General features: G+C 40.3%; 1 protein-coding gene and 1 long non-coding RNA gene across 11 annotated transcripts in view; one reads left to right on the forward strand and one right to left on the reverse strand.

Annotated features, from left to right (window-relative positions):
• The window catches only part of Pde4d (phosphodiesterase 4D), a 1,511,604-nt gene that overhangs the window by 981,421 nt on the left and 504,793 nt on the right, over positions 1-25,390 (forward strand).
• Positions 1-25,390, reverse strand: part of LOC108350210 (uncharacterized) — an 81,434-nt gene that overhangs the window by 42,268 nt on the left and 13,776 nt on the right. The window lies entirely within an intron of this gene.

Genomic DNA, 25,390 nt, shown 5'->3' on the forward strand with positions numbered 1-25,390 from the left:
TTTTATGTCAGTATTTAGTGCTATAAACTTTTCTCTTATTATTGCTTTCATTTGTTCTATAACTTTGGGTATGCTGCTTATCCATTTTCACTAAGTTCTAGAAATTTGTTATTTCATCTTGATCTATTTTTTTTATTTGATAGAGAGTCAGTTTCCATGAGTAACCTTTTGGCTGTTTGTCATGGTTGATATCCAGCTTTAATGTGGGATGGGCTGATAGGATACAAGAAGTTATTTCAATTTTCTTGTATGGGTTGAGACTTGCTTTGTGTCTGAGTTCTTGACCAATTTTGGAGAAAATTTCATAAGATACAGAGAAGAAATTGTTTTGATTATGGCTGAAATATTCTCTAAATTTGGTTTATAAGCTTTGTAAGGTCCAGTATTTTTCTGTTTAGTTTTTGTCTGGATAACCTGGCCATTGATGAAAGTGGGGTATTGAAGTCCCCCACTATTAATGTGTGAGATTGTATGTGTGATTTAAGCATTAATAATGTTTCTTTTACACACTCGGGTGCACTTATGTTTGGGGCATAAGAATTAAAATGTCTTGATGTATTTTTTTTCTGGTGAGAATTTTACTCCATCTCTTTTGATTAATTTTGGTTTGCAGTCTATTTTGCAGTTTGTTTTTTTTTAGTTCTAGTTGCTTGAAAAGTCTTTTTTCAGCCCTTTACTATGAAATAATGACTATCCTTGATGTCAAAGTATGTTTCCTGGGTGCAGCAGAAGAATGGATTCTGTTTCCACACCCACTATGTTAGTCTATGTCTTTTTATTGAGGAGCTGAGACCATTGATATTGAGAGATATTGAGGGATAGCATACATGTAATTGAGAGATATTGAGGGATAGCATGCATGTAGTTAACCTTTTTTGGTTGAAGGTTTCCTTCTAGCACCTTCTTTAGGGCAGAGTTTGTAGCTAGATATTGTTGAAATTTGACTTTATCATGAGATGTTTTATTTTCTCCATCTTTGGTGACTGGAAATTTTGCTGGGTATAGTAGCCTGGGCAAACATTAGTTGGATCTTGAGTGTGCAGCACATCTGCCCAGGTCCTTCTGGCTTTTACAGTCTCCATTGAAAATCCGGTGTAATTCCAGTAGGCCTGCTTTATATGTTATTTGGCATTTTCCCCTTGAAGCTTTTAATATTCTTTCTTTGTTTTGTATGGTTAGTCTTTTGGATATTAGGCAGCAAGAAGATCTTCTTTTCTGATCCAATCTATTAGATGTTTTGTATGTTTCTTATATCTTTATAGGCACCTCCTTCTTTATGTTAGGAAGTTATTCTTTAATGATAACTTTATTGGAGACATTGTTGGGCCTTTGAGTTGGGTTTCTTCTCCCTTCTCTATTAGGATTATTCTCAGGTTTGATCTCCTCATAGCATCCCAGATTTTCTGCATGTTTTTGTGTCAGATTTTTTTTTGATTCAACGTATTTTTTGACTGATGTATTTACTTCTTCCATGGTATCTTCCATGCCTGAGATTCCCTCTTTCATTGCTTGTATTATGTTAGTGAATCTCACCTCTGTAGTTCCTGTCCAAGTTCCTAAAATTTTCATTTCCAGAATTCCCTCAGTTTGTGTTTTATTTATTGATTCTATTTCCATTTTCATGTCTTGAGCAGTTTTATTTGCTTCTTTAAACTGTTTCTTTTGTGTTCACTTGGATTACTTTAAGACATTTATTTATTTATTTCTCAGGGAACATCCTGGATTTCTTTAAGAGGTTTGTTAATTTCCTCATTAAGGACCTCTACTATTTCTATATAGCTGATTTTAGGTGTTTGTGGATGCTGTGGTAGTCTAGCTTGGCCTTATTGGAGACATATTGCCCTGGGTGTTATTGATTGTGTGTTTATGGTAGCTTCTAGGTATCTAGGTTTGGGATAATTTTATGTCTAGCTAATGATTGATTTGTCTTTGTTAGATACGTATTTTACTCCTTGATTTCTGTTTTCTTTCTGGATTTTGGAGAATGTGTTGGCTGTTTTTTGCCTGTTTTCCTGTTTTGCTCAGCTGGTGTTTACACACAGAAAGTCTGTTGGTGTGGGAGGATAGGATATTGGAATGAGTTGTGAGGGAAGGAAAGTTGGAGATCGTAATCAGCCGGGGATGGGGTGATAGAGGAAAGGGAAGCCACGGCAGGTTTCTTGCACCAGGTCTGTGAATGATAATGGCAGAATTGGACCTCAGGAGCAATAGCAGAGGTTGGGTTTGCCTTCAGCCTCCTTGTTGTCCCGGGAAGAGCCGCCCTTGGGTTAGTGCGAGATGCCTGCTAGAACTGAGGTCTGAGACAAAGTAACAGTGAGGGGGTTAGGAGTTGTACAAGAGATCTGCTCTAACTCTGCTGAGCGGTGAAGGATTTCTCTTGTGTTTTTATTTCGTCTTTCCCTGCAGACATCTTCCAACCCCCTCCCCCCAAATCAGAACACAAATGACAAAAGAGTAAGCCTCACCCTATTTTAATATGAGTGCCTTCTAATTAAATAAATCTATAAAAGCCCCATTCCCAAATAAGGACATATTCTGGGTTTCTCAAAGGTGGAGACTTCAACAGAAAAATGTTTGCAGGATGACACAAGTCCATTTATAACATGACTCAAATGCCATGTTTTTGTAAACAAGTTTTGCCTAACTACATATATTGAAGAGAATCCTGCCCTTTCCTACAATTCTTTACCCTATATAGTATGTCTAAGTTTATTAAAAAAAAAAACTACACCTTCATTTTTTCCTTGTCCACCTCCCCCACTACTCTGAACGCTCTACCATGTGTACCTGCCATAGACTTACTGTCTTAGATATTGCATGCCTGGATACTTACGTGAAATAAAAGCCTGGCAATACTGTCTGGCTCGAGATTAGTACACAATAAGTGGTGGGTGCTATAGTTATTTTTAAAGTCTTGTTCTTCATCTAAATTGGTAGCCACTAGCCTCATATCAAAAAAAATGAAACTTAGTTTTCACAAATGTAAATTTGAATAACATCTAGTGGCTCGAGAATTGGGCAGATACTCTGTAGAACACTTTTGCTCTTGCAGAAAATGGCATTGGAACCTGCTGGACACGAGGAAGAGTCATAGCAACTGAGATGAGGCTATCCATAAAAGCTCACATCTAACCTAGCCTCCCTGCCCTAATTCCACAGCCCTGTGCTGCTTTCTCCTCAACTCTCTGGTACAACTCAACAGGCCCTACTTGCTTTTTGCCTTCGTGATCCTAGAAAGGAACTGGAAACAGACCTTTCTACAGTTATTAAATTAAAAATACAGATTTATGTTTTAAAACGTTACAAAGGGGTTGTCTTTAAAATGTGATTAGCATAACTATTGTAGACTGCAGCAGCTAGTTTTTACTTTAACTCTTCTCTTTGCTATTTAGATAAATAAATGGTAGGTCTATTTCTTCTTCTGAAGATTCTGTTTCACACAAATTAGGATGGGCTCCATGGGTTGATTTGAATAAGAATGGCACCCACAGGGTCACACATTTGAATGCATCTGGGAGTGATACTGCCCGAGAGACATTAGGAGTGAGGTCTTGTGGGAGTAGGTGTAGCCTTGTTGGAGGCAGGACAAGCAGGCTTTGAGATTTCAAAGCTCAAGCCAGGCCTAGTGTCTCTACCTGCTGCATGTGAATCCAGATGTAGAACTCTCCACTCCTCTCCATGTTTCTATGCAGGCCACCATGGCTGCAAGCCAGCTCCAATTAAATGCCTTTCTTATAAGAGTCGCTGTGGTCATGGTGTCTCTTCACAGCAATAGATCATTTACTAAGACACGCCATAAGAAGCAAAATGTGTTAGGGTAGGACTGAATGGTTTCTGGTTTCAGGGTACCACGTGGGTATAGATGCAGGTAAGGCTAGCAAGGAAGCTACATGGTATGTGTGTTCCAGCAGTGGCCTCATCACTTGAGAAAGTACCTGAATTTTTATCATCACTTTCAGGCCCCAGGTTAGGTTGTAGCAACTTTGTGTTCAGAAAGTAACCTAGTGCTTCTAGATATCTCTTCTGGTTGGTGGTAAAACCATGACTATGAGTAAAAAGCCTTATGGCTTCATATGAAAAAAAACCCCAAAGCTTCAGAAAACAGCTGTATTTCTAATGATGGGCTCATTAATGTCATCTGCTAAAGGGCATACAAGGGCATAATTAACTCATAATGGACTTAGGAAGTAGTAGAAAGCTTATTGCCTACATAAATTCCAAGGATTAGCTAAGAACAGAGGATAAAATATCTGTGGCAGCGGTGATGCTTTATTTTGATTGACTGAATTGAGAAATCCTTAGGACCTTATTGAGGCAAATCTTGGGAGGATGCTCCCAAGGAGGACCCACTGAACTAGGAAAGAATACCCAGCACCCTCCCATGGGCAGGGTCTATGATTCAATGAAAGGAAATAAAAGACTCCATCTCTCTGCTTCTTGATTTGCCCAGAAGAAAGAAAGTTTCTATAGCTACCAGGAGCCATTCCACACCGTACTTTCACCGGTGTTAGGGTATACCCTCAGCCCAAGATCCAAACAAACCCTTAGACCTTTGCTTATTTACGGGTGTCTGGCCACAACAACAAGGCATGTAAATCATAACTCATGCAGTAGTAAACTCAGAATATGTATGTCTGTATTGAAAGAAGAATATCAAAGGCCCAGAGTCCACTGCAGAAGAATCTTCTGTTACCATCACCTTAGTCTTTGTTGAACTACACAATGTCATTATCACAGTCTCAGTGACTTTTGTGATAAGAATAGATGGTTCTAGGGTTTTCACTCCTAAAAATCCATGCCTTCAAATCTCCTCACCACTCCTTTTAGCTGGAGAGATTGATTTTCACTGCTTGCCTTAAATGGCCCAGGCTCTTTGCCCTACACTACTGACAATGAAGAGCTAGTATCTCTCTGCATCACTCCACAAATGAGTCCTTACTGCCTGATTTGGGTTGCAGAGAAGATTGGTCCCTAGATGCTGAGTAAGGGAAGAGTGGAAGATTAATTATATACAAAATGGAAGACTCCCTGCTGGGTCTAATGAGCCACTTTTCAGAAGAAATAGAAGTTATCATTTGAGGAGTGTGGCAAGGCAAAGAAAGGGGATATTTACCAGGAATAGTGCTTAGGATATAGAGTAAATATTTTATTAGGGTTTGAAACATGGGAAGCAGGAATAGCATATACATTCCACGGTCTTGAGATGCCACTGTTTATGAATCTGTCTTGGTATTTTAGCTCACTGCTCATTAAAGTTATTACCTTAACATATTTAATCAAAATATTGACTCTATTCTCACACTGCAAATAACTCGTGACATGACTTGGAGCTTAATATTTTTTTAACCACTAGAAGGATAAGAAAACAATTCTTACCTTTGCATCATTAAAATGGTAGTGCTTCACATGGTATTTTATTTTAGCTTATAGGTTTTTATTTTATTTTCATTTTAGAGGAAAAATTATTTCTATGATTTCATTTGAGGTGGGGGCAACATACAAGCTTGCAATGAGCTTAACCAACACTGTATCATAGACTCTACATTGACTCTCCAATTATTAAATTGAGCCATTTACTTATTCTGTAATGCTATGAATACTAAAACAAAGAACTGATGTTTATAACGCTATTTAAGGTATAGCTTCATTGACACATATGAATTGTGTGCATCCAACCTGTACAATTTGATGGTGTGTGTGTGTGTGTGTGTGTGTGTGTGTGTGTGTGTGTGTGTGTGTAAAATCATCACCATGACTATAGACCTCTGTTTATTTAAACGACCTAACTCTGTCATTGACTTTGGTTGAAATATTTGAACTATAGGAAACTCATTTCAGAGTTTTTCAGAGTTCACCTGTTACTTAATAAGATCCAGAAATGAAAAAAAATTAACAAAAATACCCTTCATAACTTTAATGGCTAAGAGAGCCTACATGAACAGCAGCCATTAGTGTGGGATACAAGAGATATCGTATTAATAGTATAGCAATGTAATGATTTTAAAACAGACTGTTCTCTAAAATATTACCATCTTTTGCTTTACAATTATCAAGTGAACAAATAGTTATGAGCAGTGGTATCTATTTAAGTCTTTTTTAAAAGTCAAACTTTGATCAAGGTTTATGGTTATGATTACTTGTAAGTCTTAACATTTACATATGTAATAATTATTTATCCTGATCTCTCCTATTTGACATTCTTTCCATTGCACAAATTTATTGACCAGAGGAAAATTGACAAATGGGTGTTCAAAGGTACGTAATACTCCTTTGTGTATGTATGTTGCATATGTGTGTTTGTTTTTGCATGTATGTGTGTGTTTGCGTGCGTGTGTGTATGCATGCATTTATTCATGTATGTGTATAGGTGTACACATGCCATTCTTTGTGCATAGACTTTAAAAGACAGTGCCTGGGGTTAGTCTTCACCTTCCAGAATCTTTAAGCTGGGGTCATAACCTTTTGGTCATTTACTATTGCATACACCATGCTGGCTGACAGGTCTCTAGGGATTCCCTAGTTTTACCTAGAGTCACAGATATAAATGACAATGGTTTATGTGAGTTTTATACAGTTGCTCAAGTCCTTACCCACTGAGTCATCTCCCTAGCTTTGTACATTCTCCTCTCTCTCTCTCTCTCTCTCTCTCTCTCTCTCTCTCTCTCTCTCTCTCTCTCTCTCTCCCTCCTTCCCTCTCTCCCTTCCTCTTTCCCTGCCCCTTCCTTCATTCTTTAATCTGAAGAAATGAAGGCTACTGTATTAAACTGCACAAACGCCTTTGGATGGCGAGTTTTTATTGCCGAATTTTAAAAGCGCTACAAATTTAGAAACCTCAAGCCTTCTTTTTCTTCCCTTTAATCTTACAGTTCCTTAGGCAGAGACCTCGAAGTGGCAGGGGCTTGGTTATCTGTTCACTTGATCCTAATGCTAACTGCATCGGCCAAATACATCTGAGAGCTCAAGATTCAATGCCAAGATTGTTTCTGCCACTTAAGGACTTGCTTGGTTCTGCAGTTGTGTGATGAAGATTTCCTATTTCCATTTTAGCTTTGCCTGGATGTCCCTTTCTTCTTAAAGGCCATTGCCAAGCCCCTCCCACCATTGCTCACTCCATCTCAATGCAAATGTCTCCTCCCATCACCCTCATGGCTCAGAATCCCTCTTCTGCATCCAACCACAAGAAATACTCTGCATTTACAGAACTCACGATAGTAAGCTTAGACCCACCTCAAGTAGCACTCCACCTTTGGTGTAAATAGTTAATCACAAAACCCCTTCTTCCCATGTCACAATCCAGTCATTAATTGTCATTCAGGCTGAAGACAGAAAACATCTTAGTGTTTTGTAGTAGCTGCAGGATTATTCATTATTTTATAATTAACTTATTGTTGGACAATTTTGCACATATTTATAACATATTCTGATCACACTCATCCCTTTCTCCTCCTCTCCTTTTTCATCCAGACTGTTTCCTCCTCTCAGAAGGTCCCCATGCCTTTTTATTTTTCTTTTGCTTTGATGCTCATTGAGTTTAACCAAAGCCATTCCTGTAGGGACAGTGTGTAGCCATCCACTGGCTCAACCCTTCCTCTCTCCCCCAGTAACTGTTTGGGAAGAATTGAACTCCTTCGGCCTCTTCCGCATATATGACCAGATGTTTGCAGGTTCAGACCTGTGTACGTCCTGTGCAAGCAATCACCACGGCTGTTGAACACAGTAATACAGTCTCACCATGCTCTGTCCGAGACAGCGTCGCACACCGAGCTTCCTATCTCCAGGCCCTTCCATCGTTTCTTCTTTCTCCTTATTCTTCCCTCCCTGCCTTTCCCTGCCAAATCTCAACACGTCATGCTGTTAATACACAGGTCTCCTAATAATTCAGCATCCCCTGAGAGAGCACTTGTAATTATTAAAGTCATTAGGCTGAAATTGATCATCGACCCAGTTCACAGTCAACAGGAGATCTGTGAATCCTGAGCCACAAACGATGACCCTCAGACAGTAATGTGAACCATGGCAATGCACCGTTGCTCTGACGTTGAGGCTGCGACCATTAGATTTAACTAGATCCCTGTCATCACCACATTTTCTCAGTCTTTCTGTCTAACTTTTGATTCTATATCTTTATGATTACTCTCAGAGATAAAACACCTTTTGGCCTAATACCTTACATATTTCATTTGTATTGAGTATTGTAGATGCATCATCAACTTGTTAAGCTTCTTATGGGAAAAATAAATCCTACCTTATTAAATAAGCAAACTAATTATGTACCTAATCCTAAATTCGGAAATTTTTTTCTCAAAGAATGCTTTAAAATTGTCAAAGAACAAAATATTCTTTCTCACATTGTAATTTAGCTTAGTTTGTTCTGCTCCAATTTTTCTGTGAGGCCCCGACCTCTCCCGTCACTCTTGAACTATTCTGCCCAGTACTAAAGTGACTCACACATGGGCCACTCTTTCCCCTCCCCTCCTGCCCCAGCTCCTACTATTGCTGCTAGCAACAACCTTAATCATAGTGACAATTTCTTCACGGTCACCTCCTCTCCTCTCCACGTTGGTGAGACAAAGGCTTGATCATACGCTTCACAGCTCTGGGAGTTCTCTAGTCCTGCCTCCCAAGAGTGAAGTTTAAAACATTCACAATTCTCTCTCTCTCTCTCTCTCTCTCTCTCTCTCTCCTCACTCTCTCTCTCTCTCTCCTCACTCTCTCTCTCTCTCTCCTCTCTCTCTCTCCTCTCTCTCTCTCTTTCTTCTCTCTCTTTCTCCTCTCTCTCTCTCTCCCTCTCTCTCTCTCTCTCTCTCTCTCACACACACACACACACACACATACACATACCACACACTTTTTTTTTACTAAATTCATTATTTGCTTACCACTTATGCTGTCTAAAGCACCTAGATTTTGTACTCGCCGTTTTGAGAATAAACAAACCCGAGAGGTACTAGACTCTTTGAACTTTTACAGTCTCAGTACTGATTGTTGTCTTTTAAGCCTTATTAGAAAAGAGGGTAGACAAAAGTTCAGAGAATAATGCTGTGTACCTTTGTAGATTTGTGTCTCCCCATACTATTATTCAACAACATATCACAATTTCCTTATTTTAAGTTGACAGCTTTGTCACATGGTGTGCTAACACAAAATAATAATGACAAGAACACTAAAATCAGCAAGCATTTCTGAGAATTTATAATGTGATATATGGCAGGCCAAGCACATTATATCTATTCCATCATTGTATCTTTACTAGTATTGTATACATTATGATCTGTTGTCTCTATTTCTCCTTTCTCTCTTCCTCTGCTTTCCTCTCCCTTCCTTCCCTCCCACTCCATCCCTCTGTCAATATGCACATATTTCCTGTAGTAATTTTGTGACAGATGTACCTTAAGAAGAATTGTCCACATGTCTTCCATCTAGGATCGTTGTTTATTTTCTTTCTTTTTTCTACACTTCAGAGAAATAAGTTTCTCTTTCTGAAATTAAATGATTTCGTTTGCCCCACCCCCTCTCTGTCTGTCTCGGTCTCTCACTCTTTCTCCTTATCTCTCCCTCCCTCCCTTCCTCCCTCCCTCCCTCCCTCCCTCCCTTCCTCCCTTCCTCCCTCACTCCATTCCTTCCTTTCTTTCTGTTTGTTTGAGACAGGGATTTTCTGTGTAGCCTTGACTGTCCTGGAACTCTTTTGGTAGACTAGGCTGGCCTCAAATTTATACAAATCAGTTTGCCTCTGCCTCCCAAGTGACAGGATTAAAAGCGTACAACACTACTGCTGGCTTTCCTTTACCTTTCTATCCAACTTTTCTTTTCCTCTTTCCTTAATCCTATTTGTGGTCATTTCTTTCTACCTCAGATATTTTTAGGCTATTCCTTGCCTCATTAATGAACCATCTCTGTAACGTCGGTCACAATGGTCCTTTCTTTTCTGTGCAAAAGATTTCTTTAAAAAAAAAGAAAGAAAGAAAAACATTCCTTACCCAAATGTGTGAGACCTGCGGTCTCTTCACCTTTTCTCACAGCCTTTTTAACTTCCTGAAAGGATGAGGGTACTGTGACTCTCTGTGTAAGGTTCCAGAAGTGAGGCATGAGGGCGTTAAGGTACTGTGATCCAAATCTAGTCACATGCAATTTTCTTTATTTTGGGGGGAGGCTCTATTATGCAACAAACAAGTATCCAATCCAATAACAGCTAGAATTTTATGATCGCTGTTTTCTCAGACAACCATCAAAAGCATCTCGGCAAACTGCCGGTTTCATGGTTTTACTGTCAGGAGTTTTCTAACTCTATAACCACATGCAGATTTCTTCATTTTTCCTGGCAGTTCATCATAAATCAAATGATAAATCTCTTAGCATCCTGTTGTCTGGTTTCTGTCTCTATCAGTTCCTACCATGATATTGGAATTCCTAAAGTAAAAGGCCAACATCTGACAAGATTTATTATTCCTTATTTGTTTTGTCACCTAAATATATGGTGAGTAACCATCCCAATTTCTTATTTTTAATAAGAAAAATTTGACGTGTGAAAGGTTACAAGTTTAGGTCATCGTTCCTCTGCTCTGAAGTCCGTTTGTTTGATTAGATTTTCCTGCTAACCACAAAAGGTTTCATTTGCCGTTGTCGGCTTAGCTTGTCTTCCTCTGCTATGTGCCCTGCTTTAGCAATGTAAGTTTTTATTCTTTGCTGACTGATCAGACAAAGATGAAGCTCAAGTAGTATCATTTGAACACTTGAGTACCGGGAACTCTTAACAAATGAAGAGATAGGGTTAATAAACAGCCTTGTGGCACCTTTTGTTCGAAACCAAGATATTTTGTGACTCTTGACTTCTTTGAAAACCCTGAATGGGATTACTGAAGGAAAGAGAACAAAGAGAAACTACTCCTTAGAATTAACCAGTAAGAAACAAGTAGGAATTACCAGGGTGATGGTGAGCTCCTAGTCCTTATTTTACAGCTTTCATGGATTTGCATGCCTGGTTTGTTTACTTATCGTATTAAAAGCTTTCAACTGGTGAAATTCTAGGAAGACTTATAATCCAGATATGCTGATGCAACCATAGTGATATCACTGGATCCCCACCCTGTGGATTCCATATGAAGGCACTCTCTGTAGGCAATGTGAAGGGTATTTTTTAATTTCGAGCATTTATAGGCTAAATCATCACTTCTTGAAGGAATCTTACCAAATCCCCTGAATTCTTTGTATTGGGTGGTGACTGAATACTATCACTATCACGGGGAGGGCTATGTCAACCCAAAACCCAAGGCAGCAACTTGAAATGAGAGAATCCATTTTGCAGTCTTGAGTGATGTGCTTGACTGAGATTGCGCAATCAGAGTGGGGGTGTTTTGAACCCCAAATCTTGGGCACAAAATGAAGGTGGATGAGGTCGCCCTAGCTTCACATAAAAGAGAAGGTTGTGGAACATGGCAGCCCACACTTACATAATCTCAGAAGTCAGGAGGATGAGGCAGGAGAATCCTGAACTGAAGCAAGTCTGGGTTACATAACAGGATCTTGTCTCAGGAACAAACAAACACAAATAGAAAATAAAGAAATCTTACAGTGCTACCTTGGCTTAACTTACTGTTAAAGGGAAATCAGAAGATACTCAAGGGCTTGCTATCTCCTTGGTTAACCCTTTGCCTCCTTTAATGTTATTTTTTTTAATGGGCACAAGCCTTAAAACCAAAAGTATCCCTCTAATTCCCCATCTTTAGTTATCCCTCTAATTCCCCATCTTTAGTGGTTCAAGAACCTGGTTAAACAAAACAGGTATGAACCGAGTGATCCTTAACTATTAAACAGACTCATGCAAGGTTGTTTCTTTTGGGCTAGGTGTGCGTGGAGAGATTCCGTAACTCACAGCTGTTCCTACTGCGTATGACAGATGAGCGCCTGTCTCGCTTCTGCTTCCTTTTCTTCACGTTCCTTAAGTTTACTCCCCTTGACTTCTGATCTGCTCTCGTTACTCACATCCATCTCCTAACTCTGGATTTTCTCTTCTGTCCCAACTGTCCCCAGTGGGCACTGGGAACTTAATCTCAAACTGTCTCACACACTCCAGGCAGTGTCCTCCTCCTCCATCCCCTCCCGTTACGTGGAGGCTATAGCTGTTTGATTCTTCCGCTGGTCTCTACTTTGCACCCATTACCCTTCTGCACTCAGAGAAATTGCAAAGCAGATTTTATTTTCCTTGTAGTCTCCCCATTTTACCTCAGGATTTTTAGGGGAATGCAAAAGTCTGTTTGTGATCTTCAATCTCGACTGGAGGGAGTCTCCAGGTTACCAGAAATGTATTCCTCTTCTCTGTTCTCATGTTGTCCTTTCCCAAGTCTGCGCCTTAACTCTTGCCTTTTTACAATTTCAGCTATTGTCCTTGGCCCACCTCTTCCCTTTGGTTATCTCAGCTATGTAGTCAGTCTAAAATAGGTACTTACATGTCCATAAAGTACCCCATAAAAAAGGAAAAAATCAAACATAAAGCAACATTTTGCTACCCAACCCCCTTTTTTCTCCGGGTCTATAGCTCGCTGTGCCTCTTCGCAGTCCACGGATTTTTCCGCTCTGACTCTAAACTTTGAATTGCCCTCCCTACAAGATTCTGACATTTTTAGAGCTAAACCTGGAGAACTCCTTTTCATCTTGATTCCATTATTCTCTGCATTTGAAGAGCATTGGCCACTCTTTGTTCTTTAACCAGACACCCTACCTATCCACCCCTAAGCTGATTTAAGAAGAAACCCCCCTCATGCACCCCTATAGAGCTCCAGGCTCTGTTTGGTCTGTCAGTTCTTGATCCTTTGAAGTTCTTGAGCTTTTGCACACCCCTGAAAAGACTGTCATCTGGGCTTTGTCTATTCTTATTCGGTATCCCAGAGTGCTCAAGAGTGGCCATACATTAAAGTCACCCACAAAGCCTGGAAAAATGTAGCCTCCTCTCCCCATGCTAGATCATCTGAGTCTGAATTACTGGGGAGTGAGGTCATGCCCTAATGCTCCTCAGAAAGTGTGCCAGTAGATGTGATGTACAGCCCTGAGAATCCATTTCTCATTGTTTGCAATGCTGTGGACAAAAATCTGAGTTTAGCATATGCTAGGCAAGCATTTTAGCCCTAAACTGGTCCTTAATCATGTCTATGCCTTTGCAGGCAATGCAATGGCCACCGTTTTATCTCCATTATCCAAGCTCCAGGATTGCATTACAGACACACACACACACACACACACACACACACACACACATACACACACACACACACACACACACACACAGAGAGAGAGAGAGAGAGAGAGAGAGAGAGAGAGAGGGAGAGGGAGAGAGCGAGAGAGCGAGAGAGAGAGAGAGGGAGGGAGAGAGCGAGAGAGAGAGAGAGAGAGAGAGAGAGGGAGAGAGAGAGAGAGAGAGAGAGAGAGAGAGAGAGAGATTGATTCAGTCAGCAGTCTAGGGTTGCTTCCAAGTCTCCAGCACCTTCCTCTTGCAATGCTCCCCTCCTTTTCTCTTAGTGAATGACGTCACACTTCTTCAAATTTCTGTAAGCAAGGAATATGATTCTTTTGAATTTATCTCTCACTTTTATCTCCCATTGAAACCAATGTTCATGTCATATCAATTTCACTTCGTAGAGTCCTCCAACCACCTCCCATCATTGCCCATATGAGCAGGTACTGCTTTAAGCTAAGCCACCAACTTCCTGCTACAGGATAGTACATCTGTCCCCTAACTGTGCCAGCCCTCCTGGTTTTGCTTCCCTCCTCTCTATCCACTTCACACACATCACAGCTCTGTTCCGTGACATACATGACTCCCCAGGATCAACTCTCTGCTTGTTCCATTCCTCCCTGGCCTCAGACCCTGCCTGAATTCTGCACAGAGTTTGGATAATGATGCTGTGACTTTTCCCTGTCCCTTCTTCTATGTACCTTTCTTTATCTGCTCAGGGTTCTGCTTTTTCATCCCAGCTCAAATACTATTTTCTAGAAGTATCTTTATCTAAATGTACAGAATGGACTCAAAAGAGCCTCCTATATGCTCCCTCTCCCAAGTCCATTTATTTATTAATTTGTTTATCCTTATATGAAGTAATTGGTTTTATTATGATCTTTCATACACATGTGTAATTATACTTGCTTCAGATATCTTTCCCACTCTCCACACCCATGATCACCACACCTGCTAGCTGCTTCCATTTTAATACCCATAGTTATAGCACACACATACACACAGATACACAGACACACACACACACACACACACACACACACACACTTTCCTCCAATGAATTTAATTCTTGAATTGTACAAAATGGAAATCAAAGCAAAATTTAAATCTCCATGATAGCAACTTTATATCAAAAATACATAAAAATTAGTGGCAGAATGCATAGTAACAATTCCCTTTGAAATTATCAGTGTACTGATTGGACATTAACCATAGCAGCTACATTTATCTTCATGCAAAAGCCTTGGAAAGACAAAGGACAGTGGTTTATTGCACTACATTGCTGGGAGCCGGATACTGCAAAGAGACAGATATATGGGGACTTGGAAATAGGTAGCTCTGATGCTCACATTCAATATGAGTTGCCAATTTGGAAAATTGGGACATTAGATTTATCACATGGTTACAATTTCTAATGGGCTGAGGAGTCATAGATCTGACCACACCAAAGGTTGGCTCAGTTTCAAAATAGAAAATTCTGAAGTCCATAAAACTTCAAAACTAGAAAAAAAATTTGGCTAGATGGTTGGTGTATGGAGTGAACTAAAAATTAAATCAGTAATAAAGGCTGCCTTCCTAAAAATCACAAGAGAAGGGGGAAATGTCATAATTATAATAAAAATATCTAATTTTTAAAAATCATGTCTGTAAGCATGTTGAATGCATGTAAGAAACCAAAGCTCTTGCCATTTGGGGTCGTGCCTGGACAGACAGATGGTGGGCACTTCTGGAAACTCTCTGTAGTTTTGGCTCCTTCAGAGATATTTTGAGACCTTCTCTGACAACTTACTAAGTGTATTGGTCAGGGCTCTCTAGAGTCACAGAACTATACAGTCTCTACATAGTAAGGGGATTTGTTACGATGACTTATAGTCCAACTCCCCGACAATTGTCCGCTGTGAATGGGAAGTCCAATGATCTAGTAGTTACTCAGTCCCACAAAGTCAGTAGATTCCAACAGATGAGCTGGCAAGTAGACGCAAACAGGCGAAGAAGATTGAATCTTCCTTCTTCCAATGTCCTCATGTAGGTCTCCAGCAGACAGTGTGGTTCAGATTAAACGTGAGTACCACCACACCTGGATCTGGGACTTGTTTTGTCCCAGGCTGACCTTGAACTCAGAGATCTCTTTGCCTTAGTTGCCTGGAATTCCTAACCACAGTGCCTCAAGTTCTCCATGCTGAGTTCCAGGTCAGAAATTTATGCCTCCTAGCCTCAAGATCTGGATCACATCTGAGCCCTCCCATTCTGACTTGTAGTTCATTTCAGATATAGTCAAGTTGACAACCAGGTATAGCCATTACACTAAGTATGTTAAAAACGTAAAAACTACCTTGTTTTTTTTACTCTAACATGTCCTCTTGTTTTACATTCATTTCTCCTTAACCAGCTAGTCAAGAGCATAGGAAAAGTGGTACAGAGAAGTGTATGCTTATTAAATCACATTTAAAAGAAGTCCATAGTACAATCCGGAGTTCAGATTGCCCTATGTCACTGAGACTGAACTTTAACTCCATGGTTGGAAGTTCTTCTCCCAGGGCAGTCTCCCAGAACAACAGAAAGGTTGGTGGCATCCAAGCAAGCATGGGCTTACTTTGTCACTTTACATTGCATATGCAGACTAAGTCTATTTCCACCGAATTTCTTGAATTACTAAAGGGTCAGTGGAATATCTCTAAGGAAACACATTTCCTTGAGTGGTTTGCAGCCATGTGTATATCTTTGTAAATCTAATCTAGGTGCCCAAGAGATGCATTTGCACAAAGCTCATGAAAATGTCATGGGAAGGTACTGAATGTCCAAGAGACCTGAAAGTTGATGGGTCTGTTTCAGGCTTTTTATGTCTGGCCAAAGAGTCATAATGTACCAGGACTGCTTAGAACTCAAACACGCTAGAAGTTAAATTCATTTTTTTTTGTGGTCTAGTCTGGGAAACCTCAGAGTTGATTAAAAATGCATCTATTCAAAATGTTGTGGTAACTAATATACTAATGTTAATGATATCCAGATACCAAAGAAAAAAACCAACCACATTTAGAATAGTATCATCTGAGTATCACATAAGTCCTCTCCAAATCACTAAAAAAACCAACTGACACCTTTAAAATATTCACCCACTAAGAGGAAATCAGCCAGACTCAAATGAGATTCTGCATGTTTAAGTTAATTTGAAGTTCCACACTATCATCTGTTTAGTTAAGCAAGAATTGTAACTTCGTTTTTAGAAGGTGAAAACAGTGGCTGGAGAGATGGTTCAGTGCTTAAAAACACATATTTCCCTTCTAGAGAACCAGAGTTCAGACCCCAGCACCCAAGCCAGGCAGGTCTCAGCCATGTATGTGTAACCCCATCTTTAGGAGGTCTAATGCCTTTGTGGGACCTGTACTTGTAAGCACACGCCCACATACATAATCATATATACAAGTAAATATTTTTTAAAGGAAAAAAATGAAATTACATGTGCCATTGCAGCTCATTGTTATTGTTATCGTATCACGCCGTGTAAGGTATGACTGAGCGATAACAGAAACAATGCCAAGCCCACCCCGCGATACTGTAATCCATTTTAAGTTCCTTCTCCATGCTCAGAAGAAACCTTTTAGTTTGGGTGTATTTAAAAGCAAAGCAAAGCAAAACCAAAATCCTAAAACTTGTCATAACACAAGGAACACCTACTATATGATTGGCATGGAATTCAGGTTCGGTTTGTCTCTAAAAACAAGATGCTTACCCTAGCATAATTCACTGCCTTTCTAATACTGCATATTTGAATTGTAAAATGGCCTGTTCCTATGTGGCTAACCTAAGTGGTCGCTCTTTGAATTCAATGTGTGCTCAGTCAATGTGCCTCAAGTCAGCACCCTCTAGGCAGATAGAAATGGGCCTGAAATTTCTTGAATTATAGAAGTGCCTGGGAAGAAGTTTAACCTGTACAGAGATGCTACAAACACAAACGGAAACTGTTTGTTTTTCCTTTTAATAAGGATTTCTAATTCAAATGATTCAATCTTCAATTAAACCAAAGACAGAGGTACTTGTGATTGTGTAGCATTAAGGACATAATTTAATGGTTGTCTGAATAATCTAATTTTAGTTTACAGATGTAAAATTAGTTAATCTTACGGATTTCTTCATTTCTCGTTTTTTGTTTCTGTCAGATCAGTTAAACTCTAAAGCAGAGAGACTTGTTTTAATTTAGAGGCGTTTACTGACAGTGAGTCTTGCAACCAACTGAAAATCTGCTGAGTTGGTGTCTTCATGCTGATGCTCAATCAATGCAGGGGTGAGGGGAGGGGTGGTGATGCTCTTCGCTAGAACTTTAGGGTGTCTCATTGTTCTGGAGGCCCGCCATTTTCTTTTGCCACTCTTCATTTACTCCTGCATACATAGGCTCATACATTTGAATGTTCGGTACCCAGTTGATGGAAATACTTGCAAAGGATTAGGAGGTATTGCCTTGTTGGAGGAGTTGTGTTGTTGGGGCTTTGCTTTGAAGTTTAAAAAACCTAGTTAACACGCTGTTTTATGGCTGTCCTCTCAACATGTAAACATTCAGCTACTACCCAAGTTCCTTGCCTATCTAACTGCTGCCATGCTTCCTGTCATGATGGTCATGGACTCACCTTCTGACACTGTAAGTTGCCAATAAACTCTTCCTATAAGTTGCATTGGTCATGGTATCTCTTCAAAACAATAGGAAAGTAACTAAGATACTCCCCCAATTGTGACGTTGACCTATGTGAATATGGTCGACTATGGGTCACAAGGATGACTATAACGTCTAAAACCATGTGTGTCTCTAGCTAGAGTCACTCTTTCCCACCAAACGACCTTCAGTGGAAGACCAAGGAAGCCTAACTTTGACATTTTCCATTTCATGAGCCACATATTCAGTCCCAGCAGACAGCTCCTCTAGCTTTCTTTGAAAACCTGGAGTCTGACAATTTCTTGCCACCTCTGTTGCTCTTTCTCAGCTGTATGACTGCTTCAGGTCCCAACTGGTCTCCTAGACACGGTCTATTCTCCAGCATCAGCAGGGTAGGGCTGCTAAGTGCTGGCTACAGCTTTGCTCCAAACTTCAAACATTTCAGTCTTCCTAAAAATGGAGATAAAGTGCCTTTGAGCAGCCTATTGCCTATGGCTGCTGTTGCAGCTTTGACTTCGCTCCTGCTGTACTATGCTGGTCTAGCCACGGTCTTTTGCTCTATGCTTGGGCCTCCAGGCACAGTGCTACACCAGGGGCTTCATCCTTCCTGTCACTTCAGCCAAACTCTGCATTCCCTGGGATTTCCTGCTCATTGCTCAGCTCTCTTAGTTCATCTCCCCAGCCAATCTAGTAGGTCCTGGTCTATAGAACTAGGTAGCCAATGTTTGTTGAAGGAATGCACGATTACTCTCCACGTTCCTCTTCAGTAGAAGCAAAAATAATAAAATTGAGAGTTTCAAATTATCAGGTTTGTCCATATTTATATGTAAATATAATATTCCATTGTGATCGTTGGGATGTATGTAAGAACATTGTGGGCACATATTATTCTAAAACATTGCTCAAATCATTTTGTTTTAATCTAAAAAAATCTACTGTCAAAGAGTCAGAAGGCATATTGTATTAATTATTTCTGGGTCACTAATGAACTTTACTGTGCTACTGCCCTCAGTGCACTAAATATAGCTGATATCAAACCAAAGGTCCTTTATGATCCTTGAGTTCCTGCAGAAATATTCAGGCTTATGGGAAGAAGTTTTAATGAGACATTGTACTGTTAGGGAGAGAAGAAGTCATAGTTTCTGACCCCAGGGGCATTGACAATATAATAGGACAAAAGCTCCAGGGAAATTAGTTTTTAGGAAGTAGAATCCAGTGGCTCATTGCACATTCTAAATAGCATCAGAGTGAGAATGTCAGCCTGGCTGATTGGGTTTAGTGATGCGGATAGATTTGGTTGTTGTATTACCCAAATTCAATCGAAAACCCCCAGATATGATTGAGGGTTACAGAGGTATAAAGTCTATTGGGCCAAAATACATTCTAGAACTTCTTTTAAGTTAGAATGACAGGTAGGTCAAAGGGAGTCAAAAATGATAATTTCACAACTGCAATTTTAATTCCTGGAACTTGATGAGCTTTAGTTTTTGCCGCCTGTCCTGATTTATTACAACCACAGACATGTATGAAATAGTTGGTTCATAGCATTCATTGCGTATGCCCAGGAAGACATATGTTATAAGCTGAGAGCAAACCAGTCAGTATGAAGCTTAAGTTGGAGAGGGATATGTGTAGCCAGCAGCATGAATGCACAGTGCTCTGACTGCTAGAAGGGAAACAAAAGAGAGATGACCAGAAAGAAGAGCATGAGTTCTGGATGTGAAACCAGTGCTGTCTGAGTACCCCCATCCCCCCCAGTGTCCCTCAACCTGTGATAGAGACCCCTAAAGACTAGTGGGAAGCACATACATTTACATCATGATTCACTACAGTAGCAAAATTACAGTTGTGAAGTAGCAACTAAAATGTTTTTATGGTTGGGGTCACCACAATATGAGAAACTATATTCAAGGATCACAGCATTAGGAGGTGTGAGAACCAGTGCCTCAGACGCTATGTTGAAGACGAACCTCAGTGTGGTTTTACTAAGTGGCTAACTCTTTGGGAAGTGATTAAGTGATAAAGAAGGAAGCCCATTAATGGTATTATTGTCTTTTTGAAAAGAAGTAAGTGAAGCCCTATGGTGGTTTGAATGAGAGGTATTCCCACAGGCTCAAATGTTTGATTGCTTGATGCCTAGTTGGTTAAAATGTTTGGGACTACTTAGGAAGTATGGCCTTGTTGAAGGAGGTGTTACTTGGGGTGGATTTGAGGTTTCCAAAGGCTCACCCTACTCCCAGTGTGTTCTTTCTACTTGTTGCTTATGGTTTGAGATGTGAGCTCTCAGCTGATCTTCCAGCCAACAAGCCTGCTGCTTTCATACCCTGCTGTGATGGACAGTTTCCCTACTGTAACTGTAGCCCAAAATAAACCCTTCATTTTATAAATTGCCTTGATCACAGAGTTTTATCAGAGCAAATAAAAAGGGGGGATAAAAACAGGCTATCTCAGCACATCTGTGAAGGGATGACGATTCATAAATCTAGAGGGGAGGATCCCTTTCCAGGTAGACTCTAACAAACCTGACAGTACTTTGATCCCCAGCTTCCCAGACTCCTCCACTGTAAGAGATAAATATTATGTGGCAACCATCAAGCTAAAGAGTTTTGCTACAGCAACCCGAGGGGACTAAGCCAATTCGAATGACTGGAATAGCCATGTGTCCATTAAATAATATTTCATGAAATATTGAATAAGGTACACAGGTGCATTGCCTATAAGAACAACCACACTTGGGGTCTAGGTCCTGATTCTTCCTGTTTTTAAAGTAAATTCTGTTGAGACATAGCCAAATCAGAACCACATGATAAATTTCTTGATATGGGATGGATGGCTATAAGAAGCAAAACAATAAAAATTAATAATAAGTGAAATAAGTAAAGAAATAAATGAAATCATAATAAAGTGATGGATTTTTACATGTATACTATCCAATCTGCTGGTTAAAAATTGGGTCAAATTAAAATTAATTATTGAATCTCAGCTAACTGCTGGCCGACTTCCGAAAAAAAAAATAAATTCCACTGGCTTACACAATCTTTATCGCCCAATTATGTCAGAGACTATTAGAAATGTCTTCAAGTCAGCCTATACTGGCCTCTGTACTGCCGCACCCCATGTTCAGCAGGCAGCATGAAGTTTGCACTCAGTACTAACAGCCCGTGTTCCACCTGAACCTTACCACTTGCCCTTACCTGCAGAGGAGCAAGGAACATCCCTCCTCCCAAGGGAAGACAGCATCTGAGCTGCTTCTTGCCCCCTCAACTTTTAAGAATCTAGTGAAAATAATTCGTCCTGTCCCTATCTAGACACTTTCTGATTGGAAGAATTTGTGTGCTAATCATAACCACCCCTTTCTTTTCACGAACCTTGGACTTGAGACAGAGTTGAGTCTTGACATTTTTCCATAGAGTGAAATTTTAGCTATTGGATTTTTCTTTCAATCTTAATGACAATGGGCTATCTCATGCTATAACAGCAACCCCCAAAGCATCAGTTGTTCAAAACAATAAATACTTGCTTTTTTTTCTTTATCTTGACTATCTGTTAGGGATGAGTGGGAGGTGGAGGAAAGATAAGTTCCTTAGTTGCAGTCATAGTTGGTTAGAGACTACCATCTGTAAAAATCCTACTAAGTGACAGAGGAGACGGGCATCATGCCCTCATTCTCAAAGTTTTTTTCCCTGAAAGCGACATAAATATTCCTCTTCACTTTTCTCCTCTGTCTCTTCCTAACTCGCTCCTTTCTCCTTTGTTCTTCCTTCCTTTCTCCCCTTTTTCTTCCTCTCTCTTAAGTTGTAGTGATATTAAGAAGACATGTGATACTTACAGGCTTTTAAAAAAAGAGAGATAAGTATCATTTCCATTGCTGCTCACATTACCTCAGCTAAAGTCAGGTGACTGTGCCTGTCCACTGGGGTGCAATGACGTGCAGACTTGCCACTTACCTTAAAGGAGAATAGTCATTCTGAAAAGCCATGTTATGGACAATTACACTTCTTTCTTCAAATTTTGCTTAATTGGCCTTCTCCTCCCCAAGTCTCCCCCCTCTACCTGTGCCATACCTCTACCTGGGTAGCCCTCAGTCACGTAAATGGCTCAAGGTGTCCCTATAGTACTTGATGGCTCTTGGGCTTTGTTCATTTTGAGAATTGCTGTTGTCTCCGTGAGTTATTGACAGTCTCAGAGAGGGGAGCACTGGAAACCAAATGCACTTACAATCTTGGGTATCTGATCTTGAGCATTCTACATCACTTCTACCTGGTGATCAACCCTGCAACAGGGTTAGAGCCAACTGTTGTGATCCCTAACTAAAAGCTCCGTTACTCTCGCATAAACTCACGGCTACAAATAGCAAAATGTAAAACCTCTGCTGGGGGGAGGGGTTTGTTCTTTAGACAAGAGTTGGTCTTCTGCTTTGCGATCAAATGGCTCTCATATAGCATTCCCTCTGTTCAGTACCTAAAGAAACACATACACTCTTCTTCAGCATATTTGCTTCCTTTGTAATGTGACAAATGCTATTTTTAAGTGCCTTGTGTTCAGGTGGTTGTTACACTTGAAATGGTGACAGCCAATATATATATATAGCAAAAGGGAACAAGGAAATACTTGATGGTTTTTCTGATCCTTTCCCTATAGGATCATGAGCTGGGTAAGCTAAGTGTGACTTTAAATAGGACACTAGCAGGAATCAGAAATAGTGGCACAGTGGCAGAAACCCCACAGTAAGATCCATCTTTGTCAGCACTCTGTGGTTCTACAAGCCAGGATTCTTTCTAGACTAATGAAGAAATCATTGAAAAATATTAGGAAAACACGCAGTTCTGGAAGGGAAAGGCAGTTCTTTGGAAGGAAGGGCCTATCCATGGCTACTGTAATAACAAGGAAAGGAATGTGTAGATAATTTCTGAATCCACATTTTGAAAGAACCAGGGTAGATCTGGCACCTCTCTCTTAAGAAAGAAACCCCAATTGGTGAAAAACAAGCCTGTTCTCTGCACTCTGACAACCATTGAAAGAGTTATTTACTGACTGCTTGAGTCAGCTGCTTCTTATGCCAGCAATGTGTCTGGAATTAGTTCAACCAAACAGTGTGCAGGTTGTCTGTTAGGGTCTCACAAAAAAACTCTCCCCTGTTCCTTCCTTATTTTGCTAGCGTCCCAGCATTTTGGTTGTCTGTGTCCAACTGTCTTGAATCTCTCGCACTCTAAATTCCAACACCCTGAATTCCAGCACCAAGCTCATGATCACCGATCACCATATGCTGGGCTCCTCCTCCCACCACCTCCTCTCACTCCCCTCCATCAGCAGCTTATTTCATCCCAAGAAAAGCATCACCCTCCCTGACCAAGCTTGCTCTGTTTACGTTCCCTTGCTCTTTTCCTCTCTCCTGCTTGGCATGCTGGTTTAATCAATTTGACCAAATGACTTTCCTGGCAGCCGAAAAAAGAAAGCCCTGGGTCACTTAATAGCAATCCAATACTGTACTCTTTGTCGTTCCTCTAAAATGCACAGAACCGTTCGGTGATTGGATTGATTTTTAACGATCTAAGTGATCAGGTGTCTCCAGGCTGCACTGCAGCAGCTTGATAATAACTGGAGGGGGAGGGGCATGGACATCGGACCATGCTAGACGAAGAGTCCCAGAAACACCAGCCAAGTAGACAAGATAAAGTGTAAACCATTGCCAGGTTGTTTGTTAGTGCTTTTAAACAAAGACACCTCGCTGCTTTAATTTTCGGATGGAATGCGTGCGAAGGAACGAAAGATATTCTTGACGAAGGCTTAAAGAATAGCCAAAGGGTTCAGAAATCAAAACCCAAGGCTATATATACTGCTGACATGAGTAGTATGCTAGCCAAGTATGTCTCAGTGTCTTCAGATAGTACGTCGGTATTCCAAAAGTAGGGTAAGATATCGGTCTTCTAAAAAATAAAATAAATAAGAAGACATGAGATCTTCCCAAGGTATGTGAGTGAGATCTTCATGTGGAAGAAGAGAAAGAAGCAGAGGTGAAAGAGAGATGAACAAAGAATAATGAACTACTACAAACTCATCTTTGGCTTTATTAACCAGCTCTGCTACTTCGGGAGACCTGCCTAATTATCTGGCGTCTGTTTCCCTTCGCCCCAAAACATATGAAGCAGTAGTGCTTTTTGGGGAAAAAGTAAGTGAGAAAGGCTAGTCAAGCGTTGATCACAGTACCTGGAAATGACCAGCTACACAGCTCGTAATTATTTCTCTATGTCATTGTCCCCTTCCCAGATCCCTCTTAGTCTTTGTTTTGAGGGAAATAACCCGTGTAAAACCTTAGTGCACAGCACCTTCCCCAGAAGAGCTCAAAGGAGCTTGATTTCACTTGTCTCCCCCTTTCTAACACAGGGTTGCCTGTTCCTAAATGCTAGTAGAGAGAAGTTAATTAGTTCTTTGTGCTAATTATTCATTGGGTGCCCTCAATTAATACAGTGTATTCTTTTGAGAAACTCAGCTCAACTGATGTTCATGGAGATGGGCAGATTGGGAGCTTACACTGGCTGATTTAAGACTCACACAGAGACAAGGACTTCTAAGCACATGGCTCTAAAAATACTACAGCACTCTTACTTCGTGTGGGTGTGGGTGAGGCAGAACGGGTGTGTAGCTACAATCTTACACAGTATTACTCTCCGTATTCAAGGAGGTGCTTTGTCCCCTCTTTGCTCTCTGACCTTAGTTACTTAACCAGAGCAGGCATGTCAGTAATAGATAAGTCTCATGGTGCCATTGCCTGTCCAATGTGACAGAAGAGGGCTTTTCCCACTACTGCTGAAAAATGTGACCAGAGGAAGTCTTAGATGGTCATGTGAAAGACACATCTTTGTTCTTAAGATGCTATCTTCTCTCTCACAATTGCATATCACAAGAAATCTAATTCTCACTGAAGAACGAGCCCTCAAGATCTGTACCTTGGAGTTGAAATCTTTGCTGGAAGATATTTCTGGAACAAATCCATTTTGGCTTTCCTGATGAGGATGAGGATGAGGAGGATGAGGAGGAGGAGGGTGTTTGTTGGTGGTCTTTCTTGTTTTATTGAGAGGAATTTGACAGTAAAGTAAATCATTGTATGAATTGGGGTTGGGAAGAGGGGGTGCAGCATAAAATAAGAGATGAAACTATTTCTGCTGAGTTATTTCTACATTCTCTAAGAAGCCTTGAAGAATAGCAATCTTACTAAAATGCATACAGAGTTTACAAGGGCCGAAAAGTTAAGTACAAAAATAAACTGTTGAACAGAAGCACCCACAAAATTATAAATAGATAGAAGAAAAGAATGAACCTTTGATTGTCAGTTATAAATTTACGTTTGGCCCCTGAAAAAAGCAAATTTGACTCACATTTTATAATTATTGTCTTTGTTTACAAGAAAAAACATTTTGAGCACATGCCTGTCGATTGAGCATTTTAAGTGTCTTCGACCTCATTATATACCTGGATTCTGAAGTCCCTGGGATGTAGGCAAAAGATCCTTTGTGTCCTAT

This window comes from Rattus norvegicus, chromosome 2 (genome assembly GCF_021556685.1).
Source record: "Rattus norvegicus strain SHRSP/BbbUtx chromosome 2, alternate assembly SHRSP_T2T, whole genome shotgun sequence".
Classification (NCBI taxonomy): Eukaryota; Metazoa; Chordata; class Mammalia; order Rodentia; family Muridae; genus Rattus; species Rattus norvegicus.